Source organism: Rattus rattus, chromosome 2 (assembly GCF_011064425.1).
Source record: "Rattus rattus isolate New Zealand chromosome 2, Rrattus_CSIRO_v1, whole genome shotgun sequence".
Lineage (NCBI taxonomy): Eukaryota > Metazoa > Chordata > Mammalia > Rodentia > Muridae > Rattus > Rattus rattus.
In genome coordinates, this window is record NC_046155.1 from 73626703 (window position 1) to 73633851 (window position 7149).

The following is a 7149-nucleotide window of genomic DNA, read 5'->3' on the forward strand; positions in this document are numbered from 1 at the left end:
AAGGGGCATGGACATGGGGATGGGCTGGGTGATGGGAGAAAGTTCGAGCTGAAGCTCTCAGGGTGACAGGAGCAAAGTGAACAAATGCAGATGCTTCCTGCAAAGTCCAACAACAGCCAAGCTGGAGGCCAGAGTTGCTGTGTGGTGCAGCTTTGGAGTAGAGCCTCTCTGAAGTGTCATAGCCATAGCCATGCTGTTGATGGCTTTCATAGAGGGTCCCACCCTCTGTTCCTTCTTGAACTTCTGAAGCTCAAGAGGACAGAAGCCTTTTCTCTCTCTCTCCAGCCGGAGCACCTGAGAAGCTGTACACACAGGTATGTGTGCACATGTGCACTGTACACATACATGCGCATACACACACACACACATACACTCTTACAACAGTCCACACACATATACATTTATACACAATGCACACATATACATATATGCACACATACCACATACACTTATATTCGCGCACACACATATACCATAAAGACACACATATATACACACCATACACACACAATACACACATACACTCCCCCACACCACATACACATATACACACATACCACACACACACAAACACACACACACACACACACACACACACACACATGACGGGGGTGGGGACACCTCTGGTTGACCCTGAAATCTTGCTTTGAGCCATGTATCTCACTGGTCTGCCCTCCTGGCTTCAGTACCCACAAACCACCGGAGCATTTCAAGTTTGTTTTGTTTGCTTCCTGTATTCACCCACCAAACTCTCTTCAATGTCTTCTTACTTCTCAGTACTAGATGGATCCTTTAGTTTTAAAGGTCGCTTCATGAATTCAGGGCCAGTCTGTGGCCCCTGCAGGGTGACTTGGAGGAATGTGGCTTAAAGAAAATGTCAAGTGTGGGAGTGAGGGCCAGGCAGGAAGGAGCCGACATCAGCAAGTCATGTTAAGTGGAGGAATGAATTTATCCAGTGGTAAGTGTAACTGTCTGAATATCCATGTTCAAACACACAGCAAGCCTCTTCCCTCTGTCTTTCCAGGTCAGCCTGACATTTGCTAATATGTCAACCAAAAGAGGCAAGAACAAGACCCACGGCCTTGCCTTCACAACTCAGTCCTAGCCATAGCTGTCTGACTGACTTGGGCCTCTTACCACTACTGACATATTACCCAGACCCATGGTCAAGGACAACATGGTGGGGAGGGGGCTCTAAATGGATGGAAGACCTAAATCTGAAACCCAAGACATTGAAACTTCAATGACAGACAATCCCTAAATGACAGCAGTGTGAGAAAAGACTGTCTAAAGAGTATTCTGACTGCCCAGGGATCCAGGCCAGAAACTGACAGATGGAGAAATTGAGAGAGGCCTGCCCCATAGTGAGGGCACTTGGAGAACAGAACTCCTTAAAGGGGGCCAGCCCACATAGGACACCAGGTCCACAGCATCTCCTTCCTTCCACGGTCCTGAGGACCGCCTGCTACTGAGGGCACTTGGAGAAGGGGAAGCTCCCCACAGAGGGGACAGGCGGCCTGCTCCCCACCCTCTATCTAGCACCTTCTCCTGCTTAGACCTTGGGGTTTTCCAGAGAAGAGAGAACTCGGAGAGAAGAAAAGTATCCAGGGCTTACCAGAGAGGGAGGCAGGCAGGAGAGAGGCCCAGAGCATTAAGGTCTGCTCTGCACTAAAGGTACTAGGAGAAAAGGAAGAAACAAGCTCCAGGATCCCAGGTTAGGTGGCCTATCCTCCAGCATTCTATCATCCTTTCTGCCCAGACCACAGCTCTGACACCACCTACCTAGGATACTGGGTCACACCGAGCCTCTTTAAAAACAAGAACAGAAGCTCTCTAGCTCCATGGATCTGTGGTTAGGGGGATGGAAACGCTGAGGCCCTGACATCCTCTCAAGCCACAACCTTTAGGCCTGCCTGTAACAGGCGGTACTTGGGAAAATGTGGGGAAAAGCTTCAAGGCTTCCCAGAGGGGGCCCAGTCTCTCTAGGATGCCCCAGCTTCTAGCATCCTCTTTTTAGAGAACAGGGTGGGTGGTAATGGGGGATCAGGAGTGTGTGTGTGTGTGTGTGTGTGTGTGTGTGTGTGTGTGTGTGTATTTCTTTAAAGGGTTTTCCCACATTTAAAAGCACATGAATCCCAGGTATAGTGACTCCAGCCTTTATCCCAGCACTGGGGAGGCAGAAGCAGAGGCAAACGGATCTTGTGACTTCAAGGCCATTGAGACTTGGTAAGACTCTGTCTCAAAAATAAACAAACAAATAAATAAATAAATAAATACTAAATTAAATTTAATGCATTTATGGGATCTTTAAATCATAATCTATTTTGAAATATTGGTCAATCCCCCACTCCTTGGAACCCACAAACTAGGAATTTCTTGTTGGTAGCAGTGAGGATCTGAGCAATGCCATGGAGGTCTAGACACCAGCATTAAGGACAGGACAATAATGACAGACTTCACCTACAGATCCCAAAATGGCAGATTACTTGTATTCTTGAGAAACATTCAATAAAAGCAAAATTGATACATTTAAACCATTTTCTAAGTGTTATTAAAAAATAACAGTTTCCAGCAGGAAAGATGGCCTGGTGGATAAAGGCTCTCTCTCTCTCTCTCTCTCTCTCTCTCTCTCTCTCTCTCTCTCTCTCTCTCTCTCTCTCCCTCTCTCTCTTTTCTCTCTTTGTCCATCTGTCACTGTCCCTTTCCTATAAGTAAATAGTAACTATATAAGTACGTGTGGGTATGTATGGGAACAAACCCAGGACAGCATACAGGCGTGCCTCTTCCAGGATGCAAACAAACCAACCATGATGGGAACATCTCTTTCCTTCAAGGTCAGTGACATTATTAAATATCATCTATTGTGATGGTTTAAATTTTACCATTATTGTCTTTTTTTTTTTTTTTTTGAGACAAGGTATCCCTCTGTAGACCATGCTTGCAGAAAAATCGCAGAAAGTATACAGTGTAAAGAAAATGTTGGGAATCCAAAAAGGAAGAAAAACAAAAAGGAAAGAGATTTGGTGACGTAAAAGGCTAGCTGTGCTCCCTCACCTTCCTTCCCAAGTTAAGGGGAGCGTTTGCCACCTCGTGTTCATCTGAGGCAACAGCTACTAATTAGATTTGGGATGGCTGGCTGGTGACTTGCAGGAATACAGAGGGAGCCCCTCACTCAGAGAAATGAATGCATAGTGCACCAATACATATGCGTGCAAAACTAAAAGAAACAGGGACTGCAGGGGCTGGACAGGGCAGGAAGTAGGAAGGGGCTGAGGGGTGGTAGGTGAGAGGTAGGAAAGGATTCATCCAACCTGGCTACGTTAGGAAGAGGGCCAGAGAGATCCTGTCAGGCCTGTCTCCTTTTCTTCCTGCTCCCATAAAAAAAATAAATAAATAAAAAATAAAGGTTAGAGAGCCAAAAGCTGATTATTAGTAATAAATGGCAACAATAATAAATAATTTAAAATACTTTCGAGATGCTCACTGCTTTCATGGAGGCACTCGGGGGAAGTCCTGGGCCAGGCAGCGAGACTGTGTCAGCAGACCTGAGGTAAAAATGGTAGGACAATCAGTAGGGCTTGCTGGCTTCCAGATAAAATGTAATCAAATTAAATCACGAGGTAAAATCAAAGGACACGTGGGCATGGAATTTCTTCAGGAAGGGGGCAATGGTTGAGTTTGAAAATCAGCGTGGATGCTTCTGTTGTTCCATAGCTGAGATAATGCCTTACTCTGGAAATAGTGCTTACATTCCAACAGACAAAAGCTTTTGTAAGACCTCACAGCCAGAGTTAATAATACACCGGGAAGTCCCCTAAGCCTGCCTGGCTACTGTGTACTCAAACTGTGTGCTTAACCTGCCTTCAGAACAATGTAGCAATCAGTATCATTCCCTTGGGTTTCCCACCTCACCAACGTTTAGAACCTAAGCTTGATGCTGAAGAAACTCAAAACAATAAAAACTGATGTTATAAAGGACACACTGATAGATTTGCCTAGGAGACCTTAAGTCACACAAGTGGAATTTAGCTGAAGGGGCTCTGCCTCCAGAACACCCCAAGGGTAAGTAACCAGGCCTGTTAGAGATAAGGGAAATTTAGGGTCCTGGGATGTAAATGTTTATTCACCTGGATAGTCCACTATTAGGTTCTATTCCCATAACAAAGACCCACACCCTGTGATGGGCAGTTCATTGGGGTAGCGGGGAGGCCACAAGCATCAATAGTCTTTATTTGCCGTTAAGTCCCCTGTGTTCTTATCAAGAAAAGCATAGCTCTGTCAAGTGGGGAAGATGAACATGGGTAACAACCATCAGAAAATATCACTGGTACCTAAAATAATTCTGGCAACACAGAATACCTTTGTTGTGTAAATCTTCCATTTGTCTAAGTGGCCAGACTTGCAGTCTCCTGTCTCTGTTTAAATTGTTGAGAGTATAACCTGGGGCCAGACTCAAAAGAGATTTAAGGGTGACAGCATATGTGGAATGCATAAGCCTAAGACGTATATGAGCTAATGAAACCCTCTTTTGGAAGTTGACTCTTATCTGGGCATTGGCCCCAATGCACCAGGTGCTTTCGTAAAGAGTTTTCCTTTGTTTCTAACTGTGTGGAGGCATTTCTCCTTGAGATGGCGTGTTATTTCTGTAACAATATAATTAAATCTGTTTTATTAGAGAAAGGGAACTGGAAGCATCAGTTATCAATTAACCCACAGCATCTGGTGGAGACACACAGAGGACCCTACTGAGCGGTTCCCTGCAGGACTGTGTTTAGTAACTTTGTAGACAGAAAATGACCTTGGGGTGGTACTGAAACCAAGAGAAGGGTAATGTACAAATAAGAGTTTTTACTACTTTTCATTTTTTAAAGACTTGAGTTCCTAAACATCACACTGTTTTTCTTTATTTTTTCTTTCCTTTTTTTTGGGGGGGGGTGTATTTCTTTTCCCTGGTTTGCTATTATTTTTTTAGAGCCCTTGCAGTGTTTCGAAACCCTTTTCAAAGCCTTTAAGTATTTGTATTTTTTATTTTGTTGAGTTAGGGTAGTTACTTTATGCATTATTCCTTTTTATTTTTTAATTCTTCTTGATGCCTGGCTGTGTTTGTTCCAGCAGGTTTCTCTGCCTCTCTTTCCTTTGCAATGCCCAGGGGTGGTTGGGAAGGAAAGTTAATGTCTTTACTGTTGGAAAACTGGCTGATAGAAAACCCTCAGGTCTCTGTTGTTTACACTCTGGAAAATGTGCTGGCTAAGAAAATAAAATAATATCCAACTCCCCACTGTTGGTAAGTACAGAAGACAAGGTGGACATACATACATTGACTCACATTTGAGTTTATTTATCTGCCTTTGATTGTGATACAAAATTCCAAGTGGATCCATCTGTACTTTTTAATAGAAAAACTGGAATGTATTATTTAATAAAAGGGTAATAGAATACATACAGCCTGACACACTGTCCGATGGGTGTTTACTTTTCCTGTGCTCAGAATTGCAAAACGCATGGAATTGTTCTTATAGCTAAGAAAAGGAACTGGCTGATTTGGGCAAGTATTATTATTATTATTATTATTATTATTATTATTATTATTATTATTAATGACTAGGCTGCTCTCAGAGTCAGCAGGAGCATTGGAGGACTGGTCCCAAGGATGCGAAGCCATGAGACAAAGGAGAAACACTTAAAACGTGATATTCGTTATTGTTTATTGGCATCTGAAGCACGGCACTCACTTATTTCTACAACTATGTGCTCCCTGACGTCCATTATGCCTAGGAAATTCTATTCCGTTCCTTGCTTCTCTTTTTCCTGTTAGAAACTGAATTTAGGCCAGGAAAGGTGCATCTCATTGATATGTGTAACTAATACTGTTAATCCCACTGACCACAAATTACGGCCAAATCAAGGTAAGCTCTACTCTGTGGGGGTGGGGGCAGGAGTATGTGCTCTGAGAAGCCTAGTGCAGCAGCGCCAGGGAGAAGAAATCCCCCAAGATCTGAAGAACCACTTTCTTTATCAAGGGCGTCTGAGGCTTTTTCTGGAACTGGCACTTAAGAGGTGTTTTTTGTGGGTTTTTTTGTTTGTTTGTTTGTTTGTTTTTTCCGGAGCTGGGGACTGAACCCAGGGCCTTGCGCTTGCTAGGCAAGCGCTCTACCACTGAGCTAAATCCCCAACCTTGTTTTGTTTTTAAATTTAAATTTTTTTTTTTTTTTTTTACTTATTCACTTTACATCCTGCTCACTGCTTCCCTCCTCCCGGCCACCCCATTTCACAATTCTTCTCCCATTCCCCTTTCCTTCCTCCTTTGAACAGGTGGGAGCCTCCACTTCAAGTCTCTTTGACAGGTTTTTATCAACCTCCCTAGCACCCCAGTCAGCCCTTGCTCATCCTGTCCTGACCATTCCAGAGAGGGAAGTTCTGTCAGAGCCACAGAGGAAACTGCAGAGCGTTTGATAGTTCACGGCTTCCAGATTTCAGCAGAGGAAGCAGAGAAGGAGTGGGCTTCACCTTCTGAAGGCTGGCGATGCATTCCTAGGCACGCTCAGAGAACAATCACAAGGACTTGGGAAGGAGGTGCCCTGCTTGGCTAGAAGCTGCCCTCTTTCCTCTTACCTTTTAAAAGTCAGAGCAAGTGTGAATCCTTTGGTGCTCTGCTGGCTTGCTGGTTGAGTATGGTCTGAGTCGGTGTCAGGATGCGGTGACAGCATTTGGAATTGCTTTCAGAGAATGCTATCATGCTACCTCTCTCTCTCTCTCTCTCTCTCTCTCTCTCTCTCTCTCTCTCTCTGTGCTCTGTGTGTGTGTGTGTGCATGATTACAACGGAAGGCAGTTTTGTACTCACTGTGATGTGCTTGTCGTATATAGCAAGTGGCTTCTTGTTGAGCAAAAAAGTCAAGAGCTCGAGGACATCTACCTGCTGTCTTTTTCCTTCTACCTTCCTCACCCTGGAACTTCCTCCTTAGAGGAAGGACTGGCTGAACATACATCTTATTCTAGCATTATCCAGTTTTTTTTTCCACAAAACTGCCAACCTTTCTTGTACTGCACTAAATCTCCAAAATAAAATTTAAAAGGTGCTTAATTAAGGAAAAGGGATCAAATGCTCCCATATCCAGGGATGGAGGAGAAAAGAGCCAGGAGTCAACAAA